Source organism: Lactuca sativa, chromosome 5 (assembly GCF_002870075.4).
Source record: "Lactuca sativa cultivar Salinas chromosome 5, Lsat_Salinas_v11, whole genome shotgun sequence".
In the NCBI taxonomy this organism is placed as follows: domain Eukaryota; kingdom Viridiplantae; phylum Streptophyta; class Magnoliopsida; order Asterales; family Asteraceae; genus Lactuca; species Lactuca sativa.
Window position 1 is genome coordinate 266,585,721 of NC_056627.2, and position 21,147 is coordinate 266,606,867.

Consider the following 21,147-nt stretch of genomic DNA (forward strand, 5'->3'; position numbering starts at 1 on the left):
GAAATGGAAAAAAAATGACTATTGAGTTTTGATTGTTGAATATGGATTTTTCATTTTCATCCGTTGACTAAATTTGAATATACTGTTACTAGGATATGGATGATGTGTGTAAGCATATTAATATTTTTAATCTAAATACATCTGTTCAGGTTTAGATCATTAAAAGTCATCCCATAAATGTTAGAATCGAATCGGAAGTGATTGTAAGATGTTAGGAGGTGAAGATAGTGTGATACCACCAATGACAAATAGCAAGCCGATGAGAAGAGCGGGACATGTTGGTTGAAAAAGCGGATAGTATCTTTGAAAGGAACAGTGAAGACTTACGGGAAGCATAATGTAAGGTTGAATGTTACCTGGGAAGCACAGGACGACGTAACGAAGAAACGAAACGGTTGCCCGGAAAATAATTTATGTCTGGTTTTTAAACGAATAAGAAATTAATGTGTTAGATTATAAAATTATATGGTTTCAAGTTATATTATGTGATTTTTATCAGCAAAACAAGTTAAAAGGGTTATATGTTGATTAAAAACACATCTATATATTTTGATATATAGAAGGGATTTTAACAAGTTGGAGTTATCTGATTAGTTTGAGTTTGTCCATTAGTTATTGTGTTTGGTTATAAATTTAGTTAATAGCTAGATATGTGATAGTATAAAACTAAATGGAGAGTAGGTATATACATGAGTGGAAGGAGTCATTTGTAACTGATCAGTAATTATGAACATCACAACAAGAAATGAAGTTGTTTTGTTTGTTGGCATTGAGTGAATTTAAACTACAGAAAAAGCAATGCAATCATAAACACATATGCATATGCAGTAGTAGAGTGTAAGTTTGATTTGAATATATATATAGAGAAAGTAAAGAAGTAAAAGAATAATACTCCATTGAAGTTTGTTTTTGTTAGGAAGGAGGGAGATGGCAGTGAAAGTGTGAGTTATGCATCCGAATTCCCACATCGGGTGAATGAAGGAAGCAGGCAAGAGGGAGGCGAGTACAAAAGGGGAAGCCCACAGCAGTAAGAAGCATACCTTTCTCGGCCTTTTGGCTAAGATCAAGTGTAGTATCTGTTCTTATCAGTTTAATATCTGATATGTGGGCCATCGGCCCACTCGATATTAATCTTATTTTTTATGGGGGAAGGCCCGTTACAGTAGCTTGCTGCTGGGGTTCTTCATGCGTCGCCTTGGTCTTACACTACAGCCAAGGCCCGGCGCACCCCTCCAATACTCAGTTCAACTTTTAGACTCAATCCAGCAGAAACTAGTTACTAGTTAACAGAGTGCCAGAAAGATGAAACCCACTCCCCTAATTTCAACCATGTGGGAACACTCACTACAAGATAGATTTATAAAATCGTCTTGGGAATTCTTGACACACCAATGTGGGAACACTCAGAAACTAACTAAAATTTTCTTTTTAACTAACAGTTAAACCAACTTACTGTAATTGAACTTCTGCTCATGTCAAACAAAACTATCTACAACGAAATGGTTTCTTTCTAGTCCAACTTATTATGAATCTGTATAACTACATCCTGCTACCCCACACTTTGGATTGCCTGGCGCAATGCTCAGGTCAATGTTCATAGATTTGACTTAACTTTTAGACTTTAAAAGGCTTAAAGATTTCAAAGTCTTTGCTGTCTCATGTGAACCCACTCCCATATATAATTTCCACCATGGACCTGGCTTTTTATGGATTTCTTTCATGTTACAAATACGGTAACTAACAAGAGACTCAAAAACCAGTTGCTTTTAATGATATATATTTTTCTTCCGGAGATGAAACAAAACAAGGTTTATTATCACTCTGACAAACAAAAAATGTTTGAAGTAAAAATTGGGTGTCCATCTGAGTCGGACTAGTCGGCAATATAGGCCTGAAGAGCCAAGACTTGTAATCCTTCCACTGTCAGAAGCGAGGGGTTGTCGCAGCTCTGTGAAGCCAGCCTAACGCATTGCCCCCTTCTCTAGGTTCCAAGAGACCCAAAGCCTTCGCTCAAGCCACTTGAACCAACTCTCGACTTGGAACGGGCAAGTCAAGTTACACACCACCAGACCCAACCAAACTGGACCAAATCATAATCCAACCCACTTTGATACCCCCACTTGGGTTACAGGCAAACGTTACCAGGCCCGGTGATGAACCCTCTACAAGATGGATCTATAAATTCGTCTTGGAATCCTTCAAACACCAATGTGGGAACACTCACTGATATATACATAAACAAACTACATTTTCTTTTTTCTATATCAACAATTCCACCAACATATTGTAATTGGACTTCTCCTCATGTTAAACAAAACTATCTACGACGTTAACGACATTGAGGGATTTTTGTTCTTCGAAACTATCACATGTTTTTTTTTCTTCGGTCCAGCTTATCATCAACTTGTATGATTATCCTGGTACCCCACAAGCTTTGGATCCCAATGGGTCGGAAAGACAATTAATGTGAAGATATGACGGCAACGTCCCTCTTACTTCTGAAAGCTTCATGGGATGTTGTCTATGTTGTCCCACCAACGCCAAATAGAAGCTTCATCTCGCAATGCCAATACCACCTTGTTAAATTTTGTAAATCGATAAAACTTTGACACGTACAGATACAATGTGGGGTATCCGATAATTCTCATAAATGGGGCCACTACATCACAAGATATTTTTATACGATTGATATAACTCCGACACATAGAGGTACACACCATCACCGCTTCAATTCCTCTGAATGGGAAACGATGAAGGTCATTAAACCACCAACGATAGACCCTCACCCACGAAAATCGTAGCATTTATCTTTGTATTAATTGAATCATTATTTGGATTTCATAGTGTCACACGCCCGTCATGCGATTTACTTTTTATGTAACAGAACTTGGTGTTTCCGTAATTCAAAATGATCATACTTCACACATCATAATAATACATAATATGATACAACTAACTGAGTATTCAATTTATGTAGATCAAAACACAATACTCGGTAAACATGAAGCCTAAAATCTCATGGACTACAACATACCCGATGGAACATTTATGGACCGATCGGCCGAAAATGTATAAGCAATGAGCATGTTTAACACCAAACCCTAATGTCTACCTTATGGTCCTTGGTAGGCGCAATAGGTTTACGGTACAAAGGAATAAAAAACGCACCATTGACATGATGAATTGTGTAGAAATTTCTTTTTAAACGATGCCTTTTTTTTAGATTTTTCTTCGATAATTATGGGCATGTATCGACATATCAAAACAAACCCTACTTAACAGCCTATGACCATTACCGTATTACAAATGGATTATTCGAAATGGATTTTTGAAAAACTACATTATAAGGACATCCGTCTATAATGACTTATTTGTGTTAGTGTGACAATCCGAAGTTTGCTCCATCGCCGTAACCCGTTTCCGTCCATAAAATTTATCTTTTTTGAATTGTTTCCGTTTAAGCTTTTAAATTAAGTCATTATTTTTGAGACTTCTATTATGACTTAATTGGTATCCAAACACGTTAGAAACTCGTGAAAACATCCCAAATTATTATTTAGAAAATTATTAGTTACGACCACGTTGAGTTACGGCAAATTAATGGGGTACGACCAAAAGCTCCGTTTAACGTCGGTTTCGGGTAGAATTTCTGCGGGCCATAAACTCAACCCCTATATAACGGATTGAGTGACATCATTTTGAGGCTTTTTCTCTCTCTTAAAACACTTTCTCTCACTACTCTCTCTCTCTAAAAACTCGAGTTTGATCCAAAAAACCCCCCTTTCAAGCTTCAATTTGGTAAGTAATATATCCTAGCTTGTTATTAAGCTTTCTTATCATGAAAATCTATGTTTGAATCACCCAAAACACTCAAGAACATGTGTTTAAGGTTTAAGAACCCCTCCAAAACTGTGAACACCCCTAAAGAGGGTTTTGAAGCCCCAAAACCCCTCCTAATCACTTCTAGTGCTTAGTTAAGACCTTTGGACTTGCATGCATGAGCTTAGGACCCCAAAATCGTACCAAATAATGTATGGACATGAGTTTACGGCCCAAGAACATGCTTGGACCGTAAACCCTCATTCATGGACCATAAACACCTTTTTAAGGTGTTATATTGCCCTTAAACACCTCCATAAGCTTCCATGAGCTTCCATGAGTGCATAGAACCTTATAATCCTTCAAGAAATGCACCAAATCATACAAAAATGGGACAAAATTGAGTTTACGGCCCAAGAACATTCTTGGACCGTAAACACTTCATCTTAGACCTTAAACTCATCCAATGGGTGTTAAAGTGCCCTTAACACCTTATATGGCTTAGAAATGGGTCTAGAACTTAGTATGCTTAACTTTCAACCACTAAAACCCATGAATCATGGACAAACATGAGTTTACGGTTGTAAACTCATGTGTTTAAGGTAGTAAACTCCCAAGAACATCTTCATAGACCGTAAACTACTTTTCCAAGGTCAATTCAAGTCCCAATCACTTCCTAAGCCATGGAATCAACCCTAGAACATTCCTTTGTGCATTGTAATTAACCTAGGACCATCAAAACACATTAAGAATTGGTACATAAGAGTTTACGGCCGTAAACTCATAGTTTACTGCCGTAAACTCCTCAAATGGTCCTTAAAATGCCCAATTTCCCTTCCAATGCCACAAAACCAAGTCTAGCATCACCCCTAAAGTGTTTTAAGGCCATTTAGCAACCAAGAACACCCCCACCATGAGTTTACGGCCGTAAAATCATGGTGAGTGGGTCATTTGGACCGTAAACTCCTAAAGGGTTTACTCTTGAAGAGTAAACTCCATATCCAAGCCATACTAGTCCATAGATGCTACCCGGGTCACTCCAAACACTTAAATTGAAGTGTTTACTCTTATTTAATTAATAGACCAAGGTCTAATTAGATAAAAATTATGTATCTCTTCATATTACATAGGAACCTCGCGTGCTTTAAGCCCTGAACTGACATTTAGCATCCAACCGGCACATCTCTCGTCTGGTGAGTTCATACCCCTACGCTTTTTTCCGTGTTTTTCAATGTTTTCAGGGGGGAATACAAGCAAATTATAAATGTTTTCAAAACCTAAAACTGATGTACTTCTATAAATATCTGGCTAACTTTTAAATATCTTTACCCCTTATGTATTATGCGGAGCATAAGAGATGTTTATTTGAATATAAATACATGGATTTCAATTAATGTAAAGGAAACAATCAAATCAATCAAATTATTATGGGAATAATTTGGGATCTTTAGTTCTTGTTTTACGAGCACAGATTTATGTAAAGTTAATACATAAACTATGTTTGATTCAGTTTATCTCTGTTTAATTTAGAGTATATTGCCAGATAATAAGGGATGTTTATTTGAATATAAATACATGGATTTCAATTATAGTAAAGGAAACAATCAAATCAATCAAATTATTATTAGTATGTTTGATAACGTCTGAGAACACAGTAAATCCTCCCTGAAAGTGAAAGTGTAACCAGAGTCTCCTGGAGGGAGAGCGTGGAATTTGTGAATAGATCTATTCGGGATTGACAATCACACACCTAAACTACTAGGTACAGTTAATACTAGCTTGTGAGATTCGTCTTTATTAAACCCTTTGGGTTATCAGTAAATCCTCCCTGGAAGTGTAACCAGAGTCTCCTGGAGGGAGAGCATGGAATTTGTGAATAGATCTATTCGGGTCCAGGAGAGCATGGAATTTGTGAGTATATCTATTCAGGATTGACAATCACACACCTAAACTGCTAGCTACACTTAGGCGGGCACGCCTGGGGTGACAAATTTTGGATATCGTCCGACGTCTGACGAACGTCAAGGAGGTCTCGCTGTCGTATTAGCATGGTTACCTAACCAAACTGGACCAAATCATAATCCAACCCACTTTGATACCCCCACTTGGGTTACAGGCAAACGTTACCAGGCCCGGTGATGAACCCTCTACAAGATGGATCTATAAATTCGTCTTGGAATCCTTCAAACACCAACGTGGGAACACTCACTGATATATACATAAACAAACTACATTTTCTTTTTTGTATATCAACAATTCCACCAACATATTGTAATTAGACTTCTCCTCATGTTAAACAAAACTATCTACGACGTTAACGACATTGAGGGATTTTCGTTCTTCGAAACCATCACATGGTTTTTTTCTTCGGTCCAGCTTATCATCAACTTGTATGATTATCCTGGTACCCCACAAGCTTTGGATCCCAGTGGGTCGGAAAGACAATTAATGTGAATATATGACGGCAACGTCCCTCTTACTTCTAAAAGCTTCAGGATATGTTGTCTATGTTGTCCCACCAAAACATAACACCAACGCCAAATAGAAGCTTGATCTCGCAATGCCAATACCACCTTGTTAAATTTTGTAAATCGATAAAACTTTGACACGTACAGATACAATGTGGGGTATCCGATAATTCTCATAAATGGGGCCACTACATCACAAGATATTTTTATACGATTGATATAACTCCGACACATAGAGGTACACACCATCACCGTTTCAATTATTCCATTTCATGTCAGCGTTACATACTTACATGTGCAGAACTAGTGCATCCGCTTCAGCTCCTCTGAATGGGAAAAGATGAAGGTCATTAAACCACCACCGATAGACCCTCACCCACGAAAATCGTAGCATTTATCTTTGTATTAGTTGAATCATTATTTGGATTTCATAGTGTCACACACCCGTCATGCGATTTACTTTTTTATGTAATAGAACTTGGTGTTTCCGTAATTGAAAATGATCATACTTCACACAACATAATAATACAAAATATGATACAACTAACTGAGTATTCAATTTATGTAGAACACACCGCAACACTCAGTAAACACAAAGCCTAAAATCTCATAGTCTACAACATACCCGATGGAACATTTATGGACCGATTCGCCGAAAATGTATAAGCAAAGAGCATGTTTAACACCAAACCCTAATGTCTACCTTATGGTCCTTGGTAGGCGCACTAGGTCTAAGGTACAAGGGAATAAAAACATACCGTTGACATGATGACTTGTGTAGAAATTTCGTTCTAAACGATGCCTTTTTTTAAATTCTTCTTCGATAATTATGGGCATGTATCAACATATCAAAAGAAACCCTACTTAACAGCCTATGAACATTACGAGATTACAAATGGCCTATTCGAAATGGATTTTTGAAAGGCTACATTATAAGGACATCCGTCTAAGATGACTTATTTGTGTTAACCCCATTAAATATAACAAACATACAGGAACGAGATGTTATTTTTTTAGTATAAATGTTAAAAAGTTGCATTCCAAACTCTCAAATTTCGAAGTTCATTTTTATCATACGACACCAACATTACATAATTTTTTTTTCCAAATCTAAAGTAAATTTCGATATAAGGGCACGAAAATAAGTCATTTTGTTAGAAATCGGTGACGCTAAACATATCGAAGGAAATGGTCGATATATATTTTTCAAGTGTAAGGTGTAAATGAAAAAGGAATACACTTTGAAACGGTAAACCGCATGTCATGGTGTTGGTCCAACAAATAACGAGGTCACTTAAATAATTACAAAATCAGTGCTACAATGCACTTAGACGTAATACAAGACAATTAGGGTCGATCAACATCAATGATAATGCCTGTTTGCACAAGATACAATGTAGTCAAATGAGATTTTTTGTTTTTATATATAAAATGAAATGTAAAAGACATGAAATGCAGATATATTGAAAATAAATTCTTAAAAGATAAAGTTCTAATATCATGTTTGACAAGTTTAATTATGTAGTTCAATCATGAGATGATATCGAGTTAATTTCATCTAAGTTGGTACTTGAAAACATTAACAAGCTCTAGGATTTTTTTCATTCGCCTAATTGTTTAGCCAAAACAAGTTATTTGAAGTAAACCTAATATTTAGGTTTATGAAGTTCGCGTGCAGGCGCTCAATCTTCAGAGATATGTGTCGGGTTCGTTATCCGAGCAGGAACTTTATTTGTTTTGGTCCGGTTGTTGGTTGCCAAGATAGTTCCATATGACCTTGTAGTGTTAGGGATGCTAGGAGGGTAGAAGCTAAGCTTGAAGGTTGTGAGGAATCCAGGTTTGTGATTGTATGGAATATATGTAATGAAAAGACACATGTACCATTGAGTCACAATCAATCCATCATGTATTTATAGGGGCAGTGAAATTAAAGGACTTATAAAACATAAAATATGCACGTTACATTTCTTCGTAAGCAATTTCATGAATATAGGACTGTTTATGTTGAATATATCTTTTCTTATGACATAATTCACAATAATTTATTGTTGGGCTTGCTGGTATGTTCATTTAAATTTAGGACCTACACACAATTTATTTCTCAATTACATGAGCTTTTCCATTCCTTTTTAAAGCTATTCAAGTATCTTAATTAAATATACGGAAAGAAGAGAATAATGTGATCTAATGGGATTAAAAATGATTAAAACATTTCAGTATAACCTATTATTAACACCAAAATAATAGCCTAGATATAAAGACTCCTTATTCAACAGTTACTTTCGCTTTGGCTATACCAACAATTAAATATTTTGGGGTCCAAAAATTATACTTCGCTACATAAATATTGCAATAACCTTTGGGCATAAATACAATATTTTTGTATGTTATGCTGAAACTCATTCTATGAATCGTTATCCAATTAGCTCTTGGGTTCCTTGAATAACAACTCAAACAATTGCTTAATATGGTGTTGAATCAACTACAATGTAAAGCTTAAGCAACCTTTTTTTGGTCCGACCACTTAAACATTACATCAAAGTTACCACTCGTCATTTATAATTTTAAAATTAAAGGTTTATCCATTTTTATAAATATTGAGATAGTTTGATAAACACTTACAAAATCATAATTATAATATCATATGCCAATTAAATTATCTAGTTCCTGAAAAGTATGATTAAAAACCATACACTTTTAAACCCTTATATATGGTAAGCGAGACTTAAAATAATAAGATATTAGTTTATGATAACACCATATTGTCCATAAATAATAGAAAAAAATAGTAATTAATGACCATTAGGAATATACCAAAAAAAAACAAAAAACTAAAAAACTAAAAAACTAAAAAACAAAATAAAAACAAAAACAAAAAAAAAAAAAAAAAAAATCTTATGCGTCTCATATGACGATGCCATATTTTTTTAACAAGCCAAATTACTTTTTTCATGTTGAAAAAAAAATACGTCACCAAATGCTCCATTTTTTAAATTTATCTTTTCCAAAACAATATATATATATATATATATATATATATATATATATATATATATATATATATATATATACACACACACACACACAATTTTTTTTTATGTGTTAGGTCAATAATATTGTTAATCGATGACATATATATTACAAGTTCCATCATATAAATAACAAGAGAAAATTGCAAAAATGATATGTATGGTTAGCTAAAAATTGGCACTGTAGTCTAAAAAAGATTTGGTCTAGCACCGGAAGTCCAAACTTTTTATTTTGTTGTATGTTTGGTCCAACTTGTTTTGAATTTTTTTACAATGATGATTTTACCCTTTCATTTTTTCAATCTTTTTAATTTATTTAATTCTGTATTAAAAAAAACCCCATCTTAGGCCTCTCTTTATCTCTCACACAAACACATACACATGGGAATCACCACCAACCCCTAGACAATTCCACAATATTCTCCCCTTCACCAATAACAAAGATGATCGTACCTCATATTCTAGTTTAATTCCTCCACATGAGTTAATATTCATGAAATCAATGATTTCCAGCACAAATAGCCATCTGTAACCCCCCCATGATACATTAATGTCCATTCTTAGAGTCCCACTTATTCAAGAAAGCAAGAACATGGAGAAATCACATATATTTCATGTGATTCCTTCACTCTTAAATTGATTTCACTTGTATGTAAAGGAACAAAATTCAAACAATTACACAAACACCCTTCCCCTTCACGATCTCTTTTTGTAATGTCCGTAGATCTGGGCTAGTCAATTTAGAGATAATAGTGGCCGAAAACGACTTTTCGACAAAAGATTATTTAGAATAAATAATCTTTAACAAGTTTTGAATACGTCTCAAGGGCTCCGTACATATAAAGAATGCCGAAATCCGAGTTATGACGAAGAAGTTATGGTCCGTCGAAGTTTTACGGCAAAACCGGCACGACACCGGGAGACGTAAATAGTGAATTTACGATGGACGAATTTTCAGCCTTAGAAATATAAAGAAAAGTTTTAGTATACGTTAAACCAAGAACATATAAAAAAATAACGCCCAAATCTGACTTCGTATGAAGAACTTATGAATTTTCTAAGATTTGACTTAGCAGCGCGCAGCCCGAAACTCGAATTTTAGATCGAGCGGTTTTTGGCCTATGCGACCTAAATGAGAATTGAAGTATAACCTTTGATGAGGATGATGCCATGTAGTGATTCTTTTCTACCCGGAATGGTGTCTTCTGATTTATGATGGAAAGAGTTGATGCCTTTCACACACATGATCATGGTGTACGTCAGTTACACCTTATGGGAAATTGTTTTGAAACCACACAAATATAGATCTTCACGTTATGGACAATTGTCATATCCATCATCCTACAAACATTTAAGTTCGGGGACTAGATATGTCATTATGAAAAACATTATGGGACATAATACAAATGTACCCAACATGTAGTAAGTATAATACTAAGGCCACCATAATGTGTTATTTTTCAACAAATATGACAATTGTTTTGAGGGTGATTGACTACGAACAATGAAAGACATAAATAATGATAAGGAAAAGTGAAATAATGCCAATGAAGATGGAGGCTCGTCTCAATCCTTGTCCAAACCATGTGGCGTGGTTTTTATGGGGCTCGATTTGATGGTCTTGTTGCCAAGGGGTTCCGGAAGCAACCCACGGTCAAGGAACATGTTTTTTGTGTTGAAAATTTGTTAGATAAGCCGGTTAATTCATCTTTCCATTCACCCACGTCCGGACATACTCAAAAGGGTTTAAATCATTGAATGAGAACATGGTAGATAAAAAATATTCTTTATTTAAATGTTTGTGTGATCGAGATTAATGGCAAGAGGAATAAACACATGAAATTGTGTAGAAAGCATAATTGTGGGGATTCAAGAAACATGTATGGTACATTCAGATCTTGTAAAAGTAACGAGTATTTACTATTTAGGGAAAATTTCAGTTTGATTATGTGGCTAGTAGTGCAAGGCGTATATTGGGGGATCACTATGCATTTGGGATCCTTAGGTGGTTGTAACGAATATAGTTACTTATAAGGAACACGTTATTAATGTTGAGGACGGTGGGTGTTTCATAAGTTAATATGCTAGATGATCAATTTGTACGATCCGCAAGGTGGAAAGGGAAATAACTTACTTTGGGAGCTCATCCAGATTTTCACGAATCAACAACAACGATATTTTATTATTGTTGGAGACGTAAATGCGGTCATAGACCCATCTAAGAGTGTAGGCTCTGTTTTTGTATAATTCATTTTAAAGATTTCATTCATAGTGTGTGGTTACTTGATGTTCCTATGAGTGGCTATAATTTTACCCAGATTTGTGCTAACAGTGAAAAGCTGAGCGGATTGGGTAGATTTTTAGTTTTCGAAAATTTTGTATATTTTACCGCTTTTATGTCCATGGCATTGGAGATATCAATTCAAATCATAAACCTATTATTTTCAAACACTTCGTGGTAGTGGAGATTACATTCCCATTCCTTTCAAGTCGTATAATTCTTGGATGGGATGTGATGATTTTGTGTCACAACCCCCAAACCAAGGATGGCAGAAACGTCTGGGGGTGGATGACTTCATGTATAGCATCATAACAACAATTGCAATAGTGATTTAAGCAAACACAACCAACATATATATAATTGAAAAGGTTACATCATTGTATGAATTACATGTTTCCAAATCAATTACAATATGTTGACAAAATGTGAAATGTTTGACGCCTTAACGTCCCATCCTCGAAAGCGCTTGGTTACCTGTTTAGTGATTTTCTGAGAATACAAGTTGTTTGAAAAAGTGTCAACACAAAGGTTGGTGAGTTCATAAGCATTTGTAGGCAGTTTATGAAAAGCTTTTTCTTGTAAAAGTGGTGTTTGTTCCAGAAAATCCAATATTTTCCTTAATATGTAAAAGTAGTCTTAAAACCCAAAGACCGAGGTGTACAAGTAATTTGCTATACTTATGATAAAATAATGCAAGTTTAAATCTATGTAAACTCGTTTTATCTACATGAATTCCCCGTAAATTCTATGTTTGTTAATACTTAATGGGAGCTATTATAACCATACAATGACCTAGTTGGCTTGAAACGACGTTTTTCAGGCGTCGGAACTGTTATGACATTTGTCACCACAGACCTGCCGGTCTAGCTGTTGCAAGCAGCTCAGGTGTGGGTTTGTCAATCCCAATATAGATCTATATACAACTATCACGCTCTCCCTCCAGGAGACTTTGGTTACAATACATGACTTATTGGTAAGGTGACGCGAATGTCTCACAAAAGTCATTAACGAATTCACGTGTAATGTATTGGAAATTCCTTTTTGTATAAATGTACCCTTTTTGTATGAGTGTGTCATGTGATGTATCATAAACTATACCTATTATAGTTTATCAAAACAAGAGTAAAAGTGGTAATGTACATGAACTATACCTTAACATAGTTTGTTCAAATGTTTGTATGTAATAGATGTGCTTTGATTATAACAAATCGTTATTTCTATGCTTTATCTAGCAAAGTCCATTTGTTAACTGATGTATGTCTACATACTAAGACAATAATGTCATATATTGCAATAACATATAATCACATAAAGATATACACCTTGCTCAACATGTTACAAGGTGAAATAAAATAGATAGTATTTTTCTGTTGATAACATTTTCTATCCCTATTCTTAGAAAATTTGTTGAAAAATAATCAAAGGTCCAAATCAAAATCCAAAAATTCTAAGAGTTTGGAAAATGAGTCTAGTTTCTCTATAATTTTTCTCATGATTTTTCGGGACCTCTAACTTGTGTGAACAAGTCCATAATCAAAGACCGGTCCGGATTGATGTTTGAAATGATAGGCAGTTTTGTAAAAATCACCATAAATTGTAGAAAAATCTTATGGAGATGTGCAAGTAGTCATTTTAAATTTAAGAACTTGAGCTATTTGCACCTAATACATTTTTGAAAACTAAAATGTTTAAGTTGTCCAAAACAGTCCGTGAATGGAGTCCAACTTTTCTGATGAAGGCTGTTAGAAAAGTTTAGTTATGTTCTTGGTATTTTAACTTGTATTCCCCCCCCCCCCCCTTTAAAACTTAAGAAAACATGAAAATACATGGGTATGAACTCACCTTGAGTGATTTCAGTGGGTGAATGTTGAAGATGAGAAGTGTTCAACTCAAGAACACTTGAAGGATCACTTGAAGATTCGAAGATCTAACATGAATGTGATGATGTTTGTGTAAGCAATCTATGATTTTGAGTAAAAGGGAATGTAATAACCATAAGGAGAATGATGAAACTTACCAAAAATGAGAGAAAGTTTGATGCTCAACCCTTAAATCTCGAAATTGAAGTGAGAGGATTTAAGAGAAAAGTGATGTTTGATACTTGGAGGAAATGAGGAAAATGAGTGAAGTGAAGAGTGAAAGAGAGTTCTCCAGCTCATTTGGACGTGGGTTTGCTGGGAAAGGAGTGGGGTAATGCCTTGAGGTGACTAGGAGTAGTGGGGAGTACAATGGTTGGTCAAAAGGAATGGGCATGGGGTGGTTGTTTGTGTCAAATATTATGGCAAGATCCACACTCCACCTCAAGATCTCACTTAATAGATTTTATTCTTAAATAAATATTTCCATAAAAATATGTCTAAATTATGAATATTTAGGGTCTTGTATGTTAAAATATGATTTTTGGAGAAAATCCCACGTTAAAATAATTAAAAACCGGCTTAAAATGTTAAAAATGTCGAAAACCGGGTAGAAAGTGCTGAAATCTGAAGTTCAGGGCGAAGTCTCGGTCATCAGCAGCCTAATACCGGAGTGGCTTAGTCGCCTGGTTGTGGTCCGAGGAGAAGGGGAGACTGTGGATCCAAGCTACTACTGTAGGGGGCTCGCTGGGTGCGGTCGGCTTGCTGCGGCTCGCTGGCTGCGGTCGGCTTGCTGCGGCTACCCCATTGCGGTCCGAAGACTGCGGCTGCTCAAGGGCCTCGGACTCAGATCATTGGAGAGATTTCACATTCTTGGAGAGATTTCACATATGGAGAGAGATTTGGGAGAGATTTCACATTCTTGGAGAGATTTGACATACTTGGAGAGATTTCACATACGGAGAGAGATTTGGGAGAGATTTGACATACTTGGAGAGAGATTTGTAATATAGAGATATAGAGTGAAAGAGATTTAAGAGCGGTTCTATTTATGACTTTTTTGGGCATCCGGCTTCGCAACGCAAGATCCGTAAACCCCGTTAAGCCATGTTTTAGTGTCCTACACACTCCCGATGAGTGTGAAATAGTGTTTTATCTCTTTGGTTCATTGTTTAGCATTATCAAGGCTAAGGAAATTCAAACACACGAATTTTCCAATTGATGTTTTCTTATTAAAATAGTGAGTTGAACAGTAATTACACAACGTAAACCCTAGTATACAATGGCTAATTAAGTCACCAGGTTTTGACTCGTTGACTTTGTTTGACTTTGACTCGACCCGAAATTGACTATCGTCACATTTTGATAATGTTGTTATAAATACTTGGAATCATCCCTTATGGGATGTGATGATCTTGATAATGTTGTTATAAATACTTGGAATCATCCCTTAGATTCGATTAACACAAGCTAACATGTGTTATTCAAATAAAAGTTAAAGAATATTATAAAATTTTGAAAAAAACAAATAGAAGGACATAGATAATGAAAAGAACATGTTACGACTTTTTGAGATTGATCAAGGAAGTGTAACTCCAAAAGTCACGGGGGATCGTTTGAATATTTTGAAAAAATATGATTATGATACATTGGAAACTTTAAATGTGATTCATAAAGTTCAGATTTAAGGGACATTCAAAAGGGATGAAAACACAAAGTACGTTCACGGTATACTTGATAGAAGACAAATGCAATTTGTTATTCGTGGGATAAAAATAGTTGGTGATTAGCTTGATTATCGAAAAATTGGTGAGAAGAAATCTTACTTTTACTTTTTAGTAATAAATTAAATTTGCTACGTTCGAAGGTGGGAGGGTTCAAAACCGTAGCACATGTTGTAAAACTCTAGCTTCAGAGCAAGATGATTGTTGGGAAGTTTCATGCACAATTGAGGAAATTAAAAATGTTGATTGGTGGTGTGGAGGGGATAAGACTCCACATCCAGAGGGGTTTTTTTTTCTTTAAGTTTGTAGAAAGATACTGGGATTTACTGAAAAAATATATTTTTGATGGTTCATTCTTCGGCTAATATTCCACATGGTTGTAATAGTTCGTTCACAACTCTAATTCCAAAGGTAGGGAGCTCAATAATAGTTCTAGATTATCGACCAATTTATTTGATTGGGTTACAATATAAATTCAGTGCTAAGTCGTTGGCTAATCGATGATTTGAGATGAAACCTTTCAAAGGTAAAAGTTGATGAAGAGGGACGTTTAAAATACATTGCTACGCTTGCTTTTCAGCAAATATAAGTGTTGTGCCTTTTGGGTGTTGGCGTTACCTGAGACTCAAGTTTATTTCACAATTAGAATACCAATAGAGTTTTTTTTTCCGATAAGTGGAACTTAAAGTACAAGTCCTGTACCTATTTAATCTCCTCCTGTCATATCTTATAGTTATAACTATATGGCCTTAGGGCTATAAATTAGGTAAAGTAATTAAAGACCTCTGTTGTGAAATGAAGTCTGAATTGGGTAACACTAATATGAGACGAAAAGCAATGTTTGGGGAACAAGTTATGAGTAAGAGGATCAATTCTTATGATAACGTAAGCACTTAAGATTATCCCTATCGTTTATTAAAGAACAAGATATAGCTAGAGAGAATGAGAGGAGAACATGGATTATAGCACCTTATGTCCCTTCAAATGAAAAATAAACATCAGAAATGGAGACTCACCTCTTGATATCCACTACTTGAAATCAATGGCTTAAGTGGTGGTGTGATGATGTTAGAACATGGATTATAGCACCTTATGTCCCTTCAAATGAAAAATAAACATCAGAAATGGAAAAAAAATGACTATTGAGTTTTGATTGTTGAATATGGATTTTTCATTTTCATCCGTTGACTAAATTTGAATATAATGTTACTAGGATATGGATGATGTGTGTAAGCATATTAATATTTTTAATCTAAATACATCTGTTCAGGTTTAGATCATTAAAAGTCATCCCATAAATGTTAGAATCGAATCGGAAGTGATTGTAAGATGTTAGGAGGTGAAGATAGTGTGATACCACCAATGACAAATAGCAAGCCGATGAGAAGAGCGGGACATGTTGGTTGAAAAAGCGGATAGTATCTTTGAAAGGAACAGTGAAGACTTACGGGAAGCATAATGTAAGGTTGAATGTTACCTGGGAAGCACAGGACGACGTGACGAAGAAACGTAACGGTTGCCCGGAAAATAATTTATGTCTGGTTTTTAAACGAATAAGAAATTAATGTGTTAGATTATAAAATTATATGGTTTCAAGTTATATTATGTGATTTTTATCAGCAAAACAAGTTAAAAGGGTTATATGTTGATTAAAAACACATCTATATATTTTGATATATAGAAGGGATTTTAACAAGTTGGAGTTATCTGATTAGTTTGAGTTTGTCCATTAGTTATTGTGTTTGGTTATAAATTTAGTTAATAGCTAGATATGTGATAGTATAAAACTAAATGGAGAGTAGGTATATACATGAGTGGAAGGAGTCATTTGTAACTGATCAGTAATTATGAACATCACAACAAGAAATGAAGTTGTTTTGTTTGTTGGCATTGAGTGAATTTAAACTACAGAAAAAGCAATGCAATCATAAACACATATGCATATGCAGTAGTAGAGTGTAAGTTTGATTTGAATATATATATAGAGAAAGTAAAGAAGTAAAAGAATAATACTCCATTGAAGTTTGTTTTTGTTAGGAAGGAGGGAGATGGCAGTGAAAGTGTGAGTTATGCATCCGAATTCCCACATCGGGTGAATGAAGGAAGCAGGCAAGAGGGAGGCGAGTACAAAAGGGGAAGCCCACAGCAGTAAGAAGCATACCTTTCTCGGCCTTTTGGCTAAGATCAAGTGTAGTATCTGTTCTTATCAGTTTAATATCTGATATGTGGGCCATCGGCCCACTCGATATTAATCTTATTTTTTATGGGGGAAGGCCCGTTACAGTAGCTTGCTGCTGGGGTTCTTCATGCGTCGCCTTGGTCTTACACTACAGCCAAGGCCCGGCGCACCCCTCCAATACTCAGTTCAACTTTTAGACTCAATCCAGCAGAAACTAGTTACTAGTTAACAGAGTGCCAGAAAGATGAAACCCACTCCCCTAATTTCAACCATGTGGGAACACTCACTACAAGATAGATTTATAAAATCGTCTTGGGAATTCTTGACACACCAATGTGGGAACACTCAGAAACTAACTAAAATTTTCTTTTTAACTAACAGTTAAACCAACTTACTGTAATTGAACTTCTGCTCATGTCAAACAAAACTATCTACAACGAAATGGTTTCTTTCTAGTCCAACTTATTATGAATCTGTATAACTACATCCTGCTACCCCACACTTTGGATTGCCTGGCGCAATGCTCAGGTCAATGTTCATAGATTTGACTTAACTTTTAGACTTTAAAAGGCTTAAAGATTTCAAAGTCTTTGCTGTCTCATGTGAACCCACTCCCATATATAATTTCCACCATGGACCTGGCTTTTTATGGATTTCTTTCATGTTACAAATACGGTAACTAACAAGAGACTCAAAAACCAGTTGCTTTTAATGATATATATTTTTCTTCCGGAGATGAAACAAAACAAGGTTTATTATCACTCTGACAAACAAAAAATGTTTGAAGTAAAAATTGGGTGTCCATCTGAGTCGGACTAGTCGGCAATATAGGCCTGAAGAGCCAAGACTTGTAATCCTTCCACTGTCAGAAGCGAGGGGTTGTCGCAGCTCTGTGAAGCCAGCCTAACGCATTGCCCCCTTCTCTAGGTTCCAAGAGACCCAAAGCCTTCGCTCAAGCCACTTGAACCAACTCTCGACTTGGAACGGGCAAGTCAAGTTACACACCACCAGACCCAACCAAACTGGACCAAATCATAATCCAACCCACTTTGATACCCCCACTTGGGTTACAGGCAAACGTTACCAGGCCCGGTGATGAACCCTCTACAAGATGGATCTATAAATTCGTCTTGGAATCCTTCAAACACCAATGTGGGAACACTCACTGATATATACATAAACAAACTACATTTTCTTTTTTCTATATCAACAATTCCACCAACATATTGTAATTGGACTTCTCCTCATGTTAAACAAAACTATCTACGACGTTAACGACATTGAGGGATTTTTGTTCTTCGAAACCATCACATGTTTTTTTTTTCTTCGGTCCAGCTTATCATCAACTTGTATGATTATCCTGGTACCCCACAAGCTTTGGATCCCAGTGGGTCGGAAAGACAATTAATGTGAAGATATGACGGCAACGTCCCTCTTACTTCTGAAAGCTTCAGGGGATGTTGTCTATGTTGTCCCACCAACGCCAAATAGAAGCTTCATCTCGCAATGCCAATACCACCTTGTTAAATTTTGTAAATCGATAAAACTTTGACACGTACAGATACAATGTGGGGTATCCGATAATTCTCATAAATGGGGCCACTACATCACAAGATATTTTTATACGATTGATATAACTCCGACACATAGAGGTACACACCATCACCGCTTCAATTCCTCTGAATGGGAAACGATGAAGGTCATTAAACCACCAACGATAGACCCTCACCCACGAAAATCGTAGCATTTATCTTTGTATTAATTGAATCATTATTTGGATTTCATAGTGTCACACGCCCGTCATGCGATTTACTTTTTATGTAACAGAACTTGGTGTTTCCGTAATTCAAAATGATCATACTTCACACATCATAATAATACATAATATGATACAACTAACTGAGTATTCAATTTATGTAGATCAAAACACAATACTCGGTAAACATGAAGCCTAAAATCTCATGGACTACAACATACCCGATGGAACATTTATGGACCGATCGGCCGAAAATGTATAAGCAATGAGCATGTTTAACACCAAACCCTAATGTCTACCTTATGGTCCTTGGTAGGCGCAATAGGTTTACGGTACAAAGGAATAAAAAACGCACCATTGACATGATGAATTGTGTAGAAATTTCTTTTTAAACGATGCCTTTTTTTTAGATTTTTCTTCGATAATTATGGGCATGTATCGACATATCAAAACAAACCCTACTTAACAGCCTATGACCATTACCGTATTACAAATGGATTATTCGAAATGGATTTTTGAAAAACTACATTATAAGGACATCCGTCTATAATGACTTATTTGTGTTAGTGTGACAATCCGAAGTTTGCTCCATCGCCGTAACCCGTTTCCGTCCATAAAATTTATCTTTTTTGAATTGTTTCCGTTTAAGCTTTTAAATTAAGTCATTATTTTTGAGACTTCTATTATGACTTAATTGGTATCCAAACACGTTAGAAACTCGTGAAAACATCCCAAATTATTATTTAGAAAATTATTAGTTACGACCACGTTGAGTTACGGCAAATTAATGGGGTACGACCAAAAGCTCCGTTTAACGTCGGTTTCGGGTAGAATTTCTGCGGGCCATAAACTCAACCCCTATATAACGGATTGAGTGACATCATTTTGAGGCTTTTTCTCTCTCTTAAAACACTTTCTCTCACTACTCTCTCTCTCTAAAAACTCGAGTTTGATCCAAAAACCCCCCTTTCAAGCTTCAATTTGGTAAGTAATATATCCTAGCTTGTTATTAAGCTTTCTTATCATGAAAATCTATGTTTGAATCACCCAAAACACTCAAGAACATGTGTTTAAGGTTTAAGAACCCCTCCAAAACCGTGAACACCCCTAAAGAGGGTTTTGAAGCCCCAAAACCCCTCCTAATCACTTCTAGTGCTTAGTTAAGACCTTTGGACTTGCATGCATGAGCTTAGGACCCCAAAATCGTACCAAATAATGTATGGACATGAGTTTACGGCCCAAGAACATGCTTGGACCGTAAACCCTCATTCATGGACCATAAACACCTTTTTAAGGTGTTATATTGCCCTTAAACACCTCCATAAGCTTCCATGAGCTTCCATGAGTGCATAGAACCTTATAATCCTTCAAGAAATGCACCAAATCATACAAAAATGGGACAAAATTGAGTTTACGGCCCAAGAACATTCTTGGACCGTAAACACTTCATCTTAGACCTTAAACTCATCTAATGGGTGTTAAAGTGCCCTTAACACCTTATATGGCTTAGAAATGGGTCTAGAACTTAGTATGCTTAACTTTCAACCACTAAAACCCATGAATCATGGACAAACATGAGTTTACGGTTGTAAACTCATGTGTTTAAGGTAGTAAACTCCCAAGAACATCTTCATAGACCGTAAACTACTTTTCCAAGGTCAATTCAAGTCCCAATCACTTCCTAAGCCATGTAATCAACCCTAGAACATTCCTTTGTGCATTGTAATTAACCTAGGACCATCAAAACACATTAAGAATTGGTACATAAGAGTTTACGGCCGTAAACTCATAGTTTACTGCCGTAAACTCCTCAAATGGTCCTTAAAATGCCCAATTTCCCTTCCAATGCCACAAAACCAAGTCTAGCATCACCCCTAAAGTGTTTTAAGGCCATTTAGCAACCAAGAACACCCCCACCATGAGTTTAGGGCCGTAAACTCATGGTGAGTGGGTCATTTGGACCGTAAACTCCTAAAGGGTTTACTCTTGAAGAGTAAACTCCATATCCAAGCCATACTAGTCCATAGATGCTACC

General features: G+C 35.8%; 2 non-coding genes across 2 annotated transcripts; both read left to right on the forward strand.

Moving 5' to 3' along the window:
- The first annotated feature begins 1,036 nt into the window (after positions 1 to 1,036).
- Positions 1,037 to 1,233, forward strand: LOC128126466 (U2 spliceosomal RNA). The gene has a single exon (XR_008224463.1). It is a non-coding gene; the product is annotated as a U2 spliceosomal RNA (small nuclear RNA).
- A 16,101-nt stretch (positions 1,234 to 17,334) lies between these two features.
- LOC128126467 (U2 spliceosomal RNA) lies at positions 17,335 to 17,531 on the forward strand. Its single transcript, XR_008224464.1, has one exon. It is a non-coding gene; the product is annotated as a U2 spliceosomal RNA (small nuclear RNA).
- Positions 17,532 to 21,147: the final 3,616 nt, after the last annotated feature.